General features: G+C 39.5%; 1 protein-coding gene across 1 annotated transcript in view; it reads right to left on the bottom strand.

Annotated features, from left to right (window-relative positions):
• ASCC1 (activating signal cointegrator 1 complex subunit 1) overlaps positions 1–12,499 on the bottom strand; it is a 441,223-nt gene that overhangs the window by 347,955 nt on the left and 80,769 nt on the right. The window lies entirely within an intron of this gene.

Genomic DNA, 12,499 nt, shown 5'->3' with positions numbered 1-12,499 from the left:
GATAAAGCAAAAACTAAAACTGTCCCTTTTTTATACACAGGATGAGCTCAGCCCAGACGAGGGTCTGGAAAGTGGCAGGCAGGAGGAGGCCGTGCCCAGTGACAGCCAGGAGGTGGCCATGCCCAGTGACAGCCAGGAGGTGGCTGGCCCCAGTAGGAGCCTCACCAAATCCCAGGTGCCTACCCTCTGCCTTCAAACGAAAAGGCCCAGGAAGGGGACGATGACGGAGGAGGCAGCACTGGGCCTCATTAGAGAAGCAAGCATTGTCCTCCGAAGCCAACCCAAGGCTGTAGAGGCCTATGGCTGCTATCTAGCCACAAGATTGTTGAAATTGGAGGCGGGCCAATGCTTCCTCTGTGAGGGAATTATTGTTGAGGCCCTTCAGAAGGGGTTGAAGGGCCAGCTGACAGAGAACAGCCACATATGTTCTCACCTATCCTCCTCCTTCTCCTCCTCCTCCTCCTGCCACAAGTTTACCACCAAAGCCACAGCCTCTAAGGAAGGCTGCAGGGAAGGGTGCAGGGAAGGCTGCAGAGAAGGCTGCAGGGAAGGGTGCAGGGAAGGGTGCAGGGAAGGGTGCAGGGAAGGGTGCAGGGCAGCGTGGAGGGAAGGCTGCAGCGAACAGAAGAAAGTGATGGCCTGGGTTCAGTCTGGACGGACAGAAGGCGTAGGTGGTGTAGTACCACAGCCTGGGGACATATATGTCATCTGCTGCTGGTCCTGATCTCTGGGAATCCTGGACCAGATTGTGATCACTATCATATGGACTTCTCAAGATAACAATTCTTTTTTACACAGACTTGATGTGTGCCCTGGGGGCCAAAAGGCTTCGCAAATTCCAAAAGTTTCTCCAGCATTGCATTTCTCTTTATTTTGTTACCCAGAATAAATGGATATTTTATTTTCGGAAAATACTTGCCTATGTGATTTTATTCAAAAAGGACAGTTTGTTTGTGAGTAGGCAGGTATATTTCAAAAATAGAATGTCAAATTAACAAGGGACACCAACCAGCCTCCTTGAGGTTAAAAAATACAAGACAATAATGTTATTGTGGTAACTTGACACACAAAAAATAAATAAAAAATTAGGGAGATCACTAGAAACTAATTTTGCAATAATCACAAAAAAGGAGATCTTGATGAAATAAAAAAAATAATTAAAAAAATGACTCTAAAAAAATAATCTGAAACATTATTCTGGAGATCTGGCTTTAAAAAAAAAAAAAAAAAAAAGATTATTCATGAGATCACGAGAAATTATAAAGAAATCAGTTTGTGAGATCTCTGTGTGAATATCAGCACCAAAACAACTTCATTATTCTAGCATTATAAAGCACAAAAGAATGCGCTGCATTAAAAAATCACAGAATTTGCAGCGTGAGGAATGTGCTATCTCTATTCCAAACTCTAGTTTTACCAGACCGAGCGCTTCCGTCTCGTACTTGCTTCTGCGCATGTGTCGTTTTTGGTACGTCGGAACAGCATACAGACGAGCGGGTTTCCCGATAGCAATTTGTTCCGTCGGAAAAATGTAGAACATGTTCTCTATCTAAGTCCGTCTGAATTTTCGACAGGAAAAAGTCCAATGGGGCATACACACAGTCGGAATATACAATGAAAATCCAATTGAGAATCTGTGGCAAGACTTGAACACTGCTGTTCACAGACGCTCTCCATCCAATCTGACAGAGCTTGAGCCATTTTGCAAGGAAGAATGGGGAAAAATGTCACTCTCTAGATGGGCAAAGCTGGTAGAGACATACCCAAAAAGGCTTGCAGATGTAATTTCAGTGAAAGGTGGTTTTAGAAAGTATTGACTCAAGGGGGCTGAATACAAATGCACGCCACACTTTTCAGATATTTGTCAAAATTTTTGAAAACCATTTATCATTTTCCTTCCACTTCACAATTATGAGCCACTTTGTGTTGGTCTATCACATAAAATACATTTACGGGTTTGGTTAAAGACTTGCTTGGCTGACATTCCTTCTGGCTCCAGATCCTGCTCCACTATGCTGATCTCTGGCTTCCTGAATTTCTGGCTTGTCTGACTATCCATTCTGGTTACCAAACTTTGGCTATGTTTTGTCTAGGTTTGTTCTATTTACCTTTTAATATTAATCAAGTGTGATTTAACTGTACTTCTGTCTCGGTCTGATTCATGGTTTCTTACAATTAGCCAACCAGGCTTCAAGCCTTGAATTCTATGCATGTTAATGGAAATCAAAGCCATCCTGGAAATTTGCATGATGACTGCTTGAAAAGCGTCAACACAGTGAAGTAGAAGAGGAGATAACCACTGAAGGTGCTCTGTTAAAGTAATCAGGATCGTGCTAGTTGTACATGTTCCATGTTCCTGGCAGCTGCAGTCCGAAGATCAATGAAGCAGCAATTGCTGGCTGCAGAGCTGGACCTGCCAGCCTAAAAAGAGCTCTTTTACATTTTCTATGTATAAGATACTTAAAGGTAAGGATACCTTTTGGGAAAATAGTGAGATGTCTATTCAACTATAAGGATCCACTAGCAGTATGGTCCATCTTAAAGTAAACTCAGTTTCTATAGGATATAGTTTTGTGATCATTTTTGAAGGAGAGAAAATCTTTTCCTGGATTGCACCAATCTTCATTGATTGTTCCTTTAGTTCAATTGTGAACAGGATAAACATTTTTAGATTTTTTTTAAGTCTCTCTATTACCAGAAGGGTATGATCAGATAGGAAGGGGTCACTAGGAATAGCACTAGATAAAGTGAAGATAAGTAGTTCTGTATCCATAGGTTGATTGTGTGCAGTTAAAGCAGCCTGTGTATCTGGGCCTGGGAGTAAGGTTTTGATGCAAGGGCAGGCATTATTGCAGAATCCAACACTAAGGCTGTTTCTTAGTCAGTGTCCCTGATCACCACCACACAGTCATATGATGGTGCTGTACTGCACTGGTGACAGTATGTAAATCAAAAGTGAAAAAAAAACATTTTAATTAAAAAATTGTATTTAATTTCTTAATTTTCCAAAAACTTGGACAAAAAAATGACAACTTCAAAAAACTCGCTATGCCTCTTACTAAATACCACAGACCGTCTACATTGCAAAAATGGCATTTTAAGGGCCCCAAGAAATGAGACAGGCTGTCAGTACATCAGGATTGATCAATTTTCAATATATACACCATAGTTTATAGACGCTGTAACTTTCACACAAACCAATTAGTATACAGTTATTGGGATTTTTTTTAACCACTGTAGCAAAATAGTTTGGCATAAATTTATGAAGAAATTCGATTTTGGATATGCTTTACAACAGAAAGCAGAATATATATATGTATAGTTGTGCTCATAAGTTTACATACCCTGGTAGAATTTATGATTTCTTGGCCATTTTTCAGAGAATATGAATGATAAAACAAAAACTTTACTTTCACTCATGGTTAGTGTTTGGCTGAAGCTATTTATTATCAATCAACTGTACTTACTCTTTTAAATCATAATCACAACAGAAACTACCCAAATGACCATGATCAAAAGTTTACATACCCCAGTTCTTAATACAGTGTATTGCCCCCTTTAACATCAATGACAGCTTGAAGTCTTTTGTGGTATTTGTGGATGAGGCTCTTTATCTTCTCAGATGGTAAAGCTGCCAATTCAGATGGTAAAGCTGCAAAAAGCCTACAGTTCCTGTAAATTCTTGGGCTGTCTTGCATGAACTGCATGTTTGAGATCTTCCCAGAGTGGCTCAATGATATTAAGGTCAGGAGACTGATGTGGCCCCTCTAGAACCTTCACTTTATTCTGCTGTAGCCAATGACAGGTCGACTTGGCCTTGCGTTTTGGATCATTGTCATGTTGGAATGTCCAAGTACGTCCCATGCGCAGCTTCCTGGCTGATGAATGCAAATATTCCTCCAGTATTTTTTGATAACATACTGCATTCATCTTGCCATCAATGTTGACCAAATTTCCTGTGCCTTTGTAGCTCACACATCCCCAAAACATCAGCGATCCACCTCCGTGTTTCACAGTAGGAATGGTGTACCTTTCATCATAGGCCTTGTTGACTCTCCAAATGAAGTGTTTATGGTTGTAGCCAAAAAGCTAAATTTTGGTCTCATCACTCCAAATGACTTTGTGCCAGAAGGTTTGAGGCTTGTCTCTGTGCTGTTTGGCGTATTGTAATGGGGATACTTTGTGGCATTTGCGTAGTAATGGCTTTCTTCTGGCAACTCGTCCATGCAGCCCATCTTTCTTCAAGTGCCTCCTTACTGTGCATCTTGAAACAGCCACACCACATGTTTTCAAATAGTTCTATATTTCACCTGAAGTTATTTGTGGGTTTTTCTTTGCATCCCGAACAATTTTCCTGGCAGTTGTGGCTGAAATTATAGTTGGTCTACCTGACCGTGGTTTGGTTTCAACAGAACCCCTCATTTTCCACTTGATTAGAGTTTGAACACTGCAGATTGGCATTCTCAATTCCTTGGATATCTTTTTATATCCCTTTCCTGTTTTATACAGTTCATCTACCTTTTCCCACAGATCCTTTGACAATTATTTTGTCTAACTAACCATGAGTGAAAGAAAAGTTTGTGTTATCATTCATATTCTCTGAAGAATGGCCAAGAAATCATAAATTCTGCCATGTAAACTTATGAGCACAACTAATATATATATATATATATATATATATATATATATATATATATATATATATATATATATATATATATATATATATATATATATATATATATATATATATATATATATATATATATATACACACATTTTTTTCCAGATAATTTTCTTTTATTGATAAAAAAGGGATATGCAGGTACAGATATCAATAACATTGGTATAACAACATAGAATTGCATAGAACAGGTATACCGTTGTACAACAGGAATTCAAACACTTCAATGTCAAGTCGAACACATTGAGATATGTGGCCCAGCCTATGGGTTCATTTGGTGTTAGGTGGAATCCAACAAGAACTTATGTTGGTGAAACTAAATTGTAGTCAATAGCTGTGTGAGTCAGTGGGGGTTATATTTTATCTTGTAAGGGGCTTTGGATGTTTAAGAAGTGGGATAGGGAGCAAGAGCAGCAAGTGTAAATCAAGATCCAATTGAGGGTTTTTTTTTTTTTTTTAAATGAGCTAGTATTTTGTTTGTGATAGAATCTCGAGGCGGGCGTCTATAAGACTTGTGAAGTGGGGATAAAAATCGGTTAGGCAGGTATAGCGCTAATGTATTGAGGGGGAGAAAGGAAGGGAAAAGGGAAATGGGGAAAAGGGGAAGGGTGAGAGGGAAGGGAGGGCGAGGGGAGGGGTAGGAAGGGAAGGACGAGTGTCTCTGGCTTCCCTTAGTTACTATCCGTCAGATGTAAAAAGGGGGTGGAGTGATGTTCTGAAAACAGAATGAGTTCAATCAGAATCCAATTATGACGATCCAATTATGTTGGTGGGTTAATAATGTTAGAGTATTCTTGTGTCGTCTGATAGTGTAATCAGCAGGCCCATTTATAGTTGAATTTTGTCGGTGTGTCTCGAGAGATTTGGATTAATTTCTCGGTTTCTGCTACCTTATGAATCCTGTGAACCATTCTTTGAGGGTGGGTGTCTGCGTTGAGTGCCAGTGAATCGGGATGCATTGTTTAGCGGCGTTGATCATATGCATTGACAAATGCATACCTGGGTGAGTGATGAAGGAGGAATTGTGACGGGGTCATGTCTAGATTGTAGGAGGAAATTTGGGTTGTGATACGATGTACTTCAGACCAGTAGTGTTATAGGGGAGGGCATGACCACCAAATGTGAAGAAGAGTTCCTCTTTCTTTGCGGCATCTCCAACATGTCTCTGGGATTTCGGAGTTAAAGGTATGTAGGAGAGCAGGGGTTCGGTACCACCTGGATTGGATTTTAAATCCATTTTCCTGGGTGGTTACATTTATCGACCCTTTGTGTATGGTCTCAAATATATTCTCCCAGTTCTCTTCTGTGAGTGGGATGGAAAGGTCTTTTTCCCATTTTTGCATGCTAGATTGTCATTGGCTTTGAGGTCAGCAAAGAGAAGGTTGTGTATGTAAGAGATGAGATGAGTTTGGGGAGTTGTTTTAGTACAAATGGTTTCAAAGGGGGAGAGTTGTTCTGAACAGAGGGGAGCTTTGTTTAAGGTCTTCAGGTAGTGGGCTATTAGTAAATATGTCCAGGGGGGGATGGGCGCTTTCTTTAGATTGTTGGCAATTTGTGTCGCAGAGAGTAACTTACCCTGGTGAAAGAATTGGTGGGCTCTTACATGGTCTGATGGCCATTGGTCAGTCAAAAATAGAGGATGCATGCCTGGAGGGAAGTCAGGGTTCAGTTTTATTGGAGTCATGGAGCCAGGGATGATTGTATAGTGGGGCCTATTAGTGGGTAGAGGCGTATCTCCAAAGGAACGTGGCCCGGTGGGATCCACGGGAGTATACTCAGGGATAGATGTGTATACGAGGCTTCTAGAGAGACCCAGTCTTTATGGGGAGAATGGATATTCCAGTCCACTATCCTGGTAAGGAGCAAAGCAGTTTGGTAGTTACGGAGCTTTGGGAGACCAATATCTCCTAGGTGTTTGGGACGAGTAAGTTGAGTGTAACTGATTCTGTGTGTGCGGTCACTCCAAAAGAATTTGGAGCATAGTTGTCTATACGCCTTAAAAAAGGAGGGTGGAATGTGAATGGGGATCATTTGGAGTAAATATAAGATCCTTGGTAGAACATTCATTTTCAGAATGGCTGCTCTACCAAACCAGGAGAATAAGGGTTTGTTACAATTTTTTAAATCAGTGGTTAATTTGTTCAGTAGGGGAAGGTTATTCTTCATGTATAGGTCCGTCAAATTGGAGGGAATTTGGATACCCAGATAAGTGATCGAGTCATGTTTCCACTGGAAGGGAAAGCTGACTTTGCATTGGCCTACTATGTTTTGTGGGAGTGAGATGTTCAGGGCATAAGATTTCGTCAGATTCATTTTAAGATTGGAAATAGATTGGAATTGTTTAAATTCGGATAAGACATTTGGTAGAGTTAATAGCAAAATATCATCTACAATATATATTATATATTATATATATATATATGAAAATGGAAGAAAAAAAAGCCTAAAAAAGAAAACCAATGCAGTCATCACATCTAAGAATTAATACGCTGAAAGATAAATGTTTGCTTTTGAGTTTGATACTGTTTTAGGTTGTGAAAATATGAGTAAAATCTAAAACATATTCTCAAGTACCTCATTTGCAGCTTGCAAGTAGCTTATAAACCTGGGGGCTTTAGGTAATGTGAGCAAACCAGATAGGTTTTATTGTACCATCGTATACACCATGATGGGAATCTTATTGCTTACACATTAGCTGAGGAAGTGTAAATGGGTTTACATATGGTTAGATGCACTTTTCACATGTAAGCATATAACTTCATCTCACCTTTAAGCATACAAATAGCCTTCAAGCATACAAATTCACGTTTAAGCACATAGCTACTTTAAACAGCTTTAACAACGTTACAAGCTCAAAGCATAGACTGAGCAAGTCACAATAATTCACTCAGCATGTAAAATACTAATGTCTTGGATACCATTAAAAATGTGATATGGGAAGCATAAAAAAAGGACAAAGCCATATAATTACAGGCAATGAAATGTACCAATGGTGTGCATTATAATCACAGTGTCATACCACATACCCAATTTGTAAAAGAGCATACTGTATTTTTGGCCATAAACACTTAAGGGAAATTATGTAATAGAAAGCATGAGAAATTATAGCCATTATAAAAGGTCCATTATATGAAAAGATGTGATCTACATTTCACCTGCAGGTTACACATCAGGTAAAATCTGAGATTGCAGGATGCCAACTTCAGAACTTCTAAGGGTCATCTACAGGTTTCTTATGATCTTAAAGTGGTTGTAAACCCTTACAGACCACTTTGTGCTACAGGTAAGCCTATAATAAGGCTTGTCTGTAGCTACCCAGGATATCTCCTAAACCTGCTCGGTTTAGGAGATATCCGCTGTATTTGCATGTGCCGACGTCACATGCGCACTGACACAAACTCAGTGAGTGTGCATTACCACGCGCATGCACGGGAGTGACGTCATCGTGGTTCTGGCCAATCACAGCGCCGGAGCCATGATACCCGGAAGTAACCCCCGGGAGTGATGTCGCCGGCCAGTGCTGTGTACGTGCACCGCAGCGAGGGCTTCGGTCTCAGGTGAGTATTACATAATGAGCTAGTATGCTATGCATACTAGCTCATTATGCCTTTGTTTTGCAGGTGTTAAGTTTTTTTTTTCAAAGTGGGTTTACAACCACTTTAAACACTGTTAAAGAGTCAATCCACCCAAAACAGATATTCCTTTTAAGATAGGCTCTAGTGGCCTGATTTATGCACTGGATTAATACCTCACCACCCTAAATTAACTGAGCGAGCCTGTGATCCAGTCTACTCCATGCAGTTTCAGTTCTCCTACTGCATTTTCTTCAATGGAAAATACATTAATATCCTACTTGTAGACCTCCTAGTATTGGCAGAGGCAGGAGGAAATATCTGGAAAGATAAAAGCGGCAATCTCAACATCAGAGTCCCTTAGTGAAAAATGATGCTGATGGATACTTGCTGGCATCTGTCCAAAACTGAAATTTTTGAGTTGTATAAAGATGTGCCTTTAACGCTTTCATGACCAGAGGTCATTGATTCCTAGATGTGCAGTTCAGTCTAGCAGCATCAGTATGTGTCATATAACTCCACAATAGCTAAGTGAATAATTTACCTACCCATTTCATTTTTAATTTGTTTTTTAGGGCATAAAAAACACTGTATTATCTTATTTAACCCCTTCAAGATGTTAGGACGTCCATAGATGTCTTTAGGTTGAAGTGGTTATAACAGGATGATGTCTGCAGCTGCAGGCATCATCCCAGTATCAAAATTTGCAGCCGGTGATTCCTTCTAAGGCCCCTCTGGCTGCCGCCTTTCCCGGGCTCTGCTGATGTTGTTCCTCCCTCTATGTGACCCCAGAAACCGGAAGCAATGAGGATTTAGTCACTTACGATTTCAGTGCCCTTAGTGGCCAGGAAAGCAGCCGATCAGCTTTAGTGGCCAGCTCAAATGCAGTTCTAATCGGCTGCATCTGAGGCCAGAGGAGAGATCTGGGGTCTAAGATCTCTCCATAAAGAGGACCTGTCACAGCCCATGATGTAACAAGGGATGTTGTTCATCCCTTGTGATAGCAATAAAATTATTACAAAAAAAATGAAAGAGACAATGTGAAAAAAGGTTTGAATTAAAGTATATAATAATAATAAAAAAAAAAAAAAAAGTAAAGCGCTTATGTCCCCCCATGCTTATGTGCAAATACGAAGGCATACGTAAGTTCCGTACGCATATGTCAAGGGTGATCGCACCACACTTGTGAGGTATTGTCACAAATGTCAGAGCAAGAGCAATAATACTAGCACCAGACCAGCTGTATATCTCTAAACTGGTAACCTGTTTAAAGCGTCGCCTATGGAGAATTTTAAGTACTGTAGTTTGGTGCCATTCCTAAGGCGGGGGTTCTAAGTAATTTTATAGCTAAAAAAAGTAGATTTTTACATGTATGTGAGAAGTGTCAGAATTGGCACGGTATTGAAGTGGTTAAAGTGGTTGTAAATGATCACCTTGTAAAACAACCCACTCAGTTTGAAATAGAAATGAGGCAAAACATTTGTGTAGAATGTAAAAAAAATAAATAAAAATTATAAATACCTTTTTTTTCCCTATTTTTATAAGTGATCACATTTCCTCTGTTCTCAGCTGCATAAGAGCTGGGGGAGGAGAAGCAGCAGGACACTAATCTTCCCAGTGAATAGCTGTGCAGAGGGGGGCGTGTCAGGACAAGTTTAATCACTGGAGGAGAGCAGGCTGAGTTCCCAGCATAGTTAGTGAACTGACCACGGTGTGCTCTTTACGCTAAATGCTTTAAGAAAAGTAATTCTATGTGCACAGTGAGTGCATACACAGAGAAATATGCTGGCAGCTTTCACAATCAGCTGTTTACAAACAAAGCCATGCGATCATTATGTCAAAGCTGATATGGTGATCACATCACTAAAAATGAAGCCAATTGATTCCTGATCGCTAGTCTGCCTGCGTTGCTGTCAGTAACAGTGCAAGCACAGAATGGAAAATTGGAACATAGACTGGGGTTTCATCTGCATGGAGCATCATGCAAGGAAACATTAGGCTACAGTTTGCAGGCACAAAAGGGGTTAAGTCAAGAGAAAGCTTCCGATGTACCAAAAAATTTTTCTTTAATAGCAGTAAATACCACAACAAGCACAATCCATCTCCAGTCCACCTGTTACATGTTCTGCCTGTTCTGGGTTTTGGGCAGAATTCCTCATTCAAGTTTGATATCTTTTTCTAATCACATGTGAAAGTGGCTAGGTGAGCAGTGTTTGGTGCAGATATTGAATGACTGTCTTAGTAAAATTCTGTAAAGATGATTAAAATTGCCCTCATCTCAAATTAAAGTGATTGGAGAGAAAAAAAACTATTAACTAACAAAGCTCTATTCTTTACTAAGAAGTATTTAACAATACATTTTGCAGCTAGCTTTTTCCTGAAAATCCCAAAAATATACTAAATCAGAGGAAACATAATCCTGATCTTTTGCCATATCTAGAAGATAAACAAGCTAAGGACATATGCTGTTGATGTAAATTGATGTGGCTAAACTGTTTTGCAGCAAGCTTTAGACAAAATGACTCTTTCTTGCTCTCTCTGCCATGTATCCATCTGCCATTTCCCCTCACAAAACAGGATATGAGACATATGTCTTCCTGCAATATTATTCCTTAAATATCATTTAAATCTGTTTGCTCTCATTGCATTATTTTGCCTATCAAGTACGACACATTACATTCCAGGCCTGAGAACAGATAATGTTGTTTTACTCCATAATAGTGACAGCGCCTAAGTTCAATGATAACCAATTCTCTGTTAAATGGAATGTATAGTGGTTTTGTTTGTACTTTATTCTTTTCTTTATTATAGCCAGGACTAAAGAAAACATTTCAAATGTGTTTTTCAATCAAGTAAATATGAAATATAGAATTTGAAAATGATGTTGTTTTCCAGCCAGCCAACAGGTGGCGCTCTATGATCCTTATTTTTTGTTTTCCTCTGTCTCCTTATCACCTGCAGCCAAAAGCCTCAAGTTTACAGAGTTCAAGATTTATTCTGTCAGGTTTTTATTTTTATTTTTTTGCCATCCATGTTCCATTGATGAGCTTTACCTTTCGTTCCCGTCACATAGCCAAAACAGGAAGTGAGAGAAAATTCCTCCAATATGAGGGAATTGGAAGATTTCCCCTGTTCTGGTGACAACCCAAAATTTGGGAATTTCTTTAAAGTGTTACTAAACACACAACAGTAAAATCAGTGTGTATATGCAGTAAAGCATGCTTGTTACACTCACTGTGGAGCCTAAGGGGTTAATTCTCCGCATTGTCTAAAAAGGCTATTTGATCCTGTTATCTCTGATCCTCCCCTTCTTCCACTGTCCACAATCTATCTCCTGATAAGACAGACCCTTTGGAGTCACTCTGCACATGCTCAGTTTGGTGTGTATTGCTAAAAAAAGATTTATTTTTTTAGTTTTTTGAGGGGAGGGTGCATGTGATCAGCACAGGGCCAGTCAGCACTGTCCAGACAGAGGGTCAGGGGTCCTACAGCCTTAAAGGACAGTCAGAGCAGAATGAAAACTCCTCCTACACGTTTTAACCAGACACTGATAGAAGTCACAAGACTGCTATATACTGCTGATGAGAAAAGGTATTTAGCAGTTTATAGTAACTAAAATAATTGCATTTCCATGTTCTGTGGAGACCAGATATAGTGAATTCAGGGCCCTGGGTTTAGTAACACTTTAACTTTTACTCTCAGTTAGAATAGTAAACAGAATAGAGAGGGTGACTCTATCTAACAGGGCCACAGACAGCAATAAAAACCTGACAGGGGTTCTAATTCTTCTTTACTCTACTTTTAAGCGTATATATTTCTGTAATTCAGGTGTAAAAAGTGAATCCACGTTGCTTCAAAAAAACATACAAAAAGGAGTGAAAACTCTTTATAGACACTTTAGCTTCCAAACCCCTTCGATTTTTAAAGCAGGTCAGATCGCAGAGTGCTGTCTGAGGTCTGGGCAGTGTGTTTTTTTTTTAAACGATTTGGTTAGCAGACAAGGTCCAACACCATGGTTACTTTACTGGAGCTTAGTGAAACAAAGAGAACATGTCAATGTGTCTGACTCCTGGAAGAATTCAATGCCAATCACCTACCTATATAATTTCACTATAAGAAAAAATTAGGAAGATAAAAAAAAACAGATACAAATATATTAACCTGCAAACTATAATTATTAGTCATCATATAATATAAAAATAAAATAAGATATAGGAGTAATTTACTAAAACTAGAGTGCAAA

This window comes from Aquarana catesbeiana, linkage group LG08, assembly GCF_042186555.1.
Source record: "Aquarana catesbeiana isolate 2022-GZ linkage group LG08, ASM4218655v1, whole genome shotgun sequence".
Classification (NCBI taxonomy): Eukaryota; Metazoa; Chordata; class Amphibia; order Anura; family Ranidae; genus Aquarana; species Aquarana catesbeiana.
The sequence above is the reverse complement of the archived record's forward strand: the minus strand, read 5'-3'. Positions and strand labels throughout refer to the sequence as shown.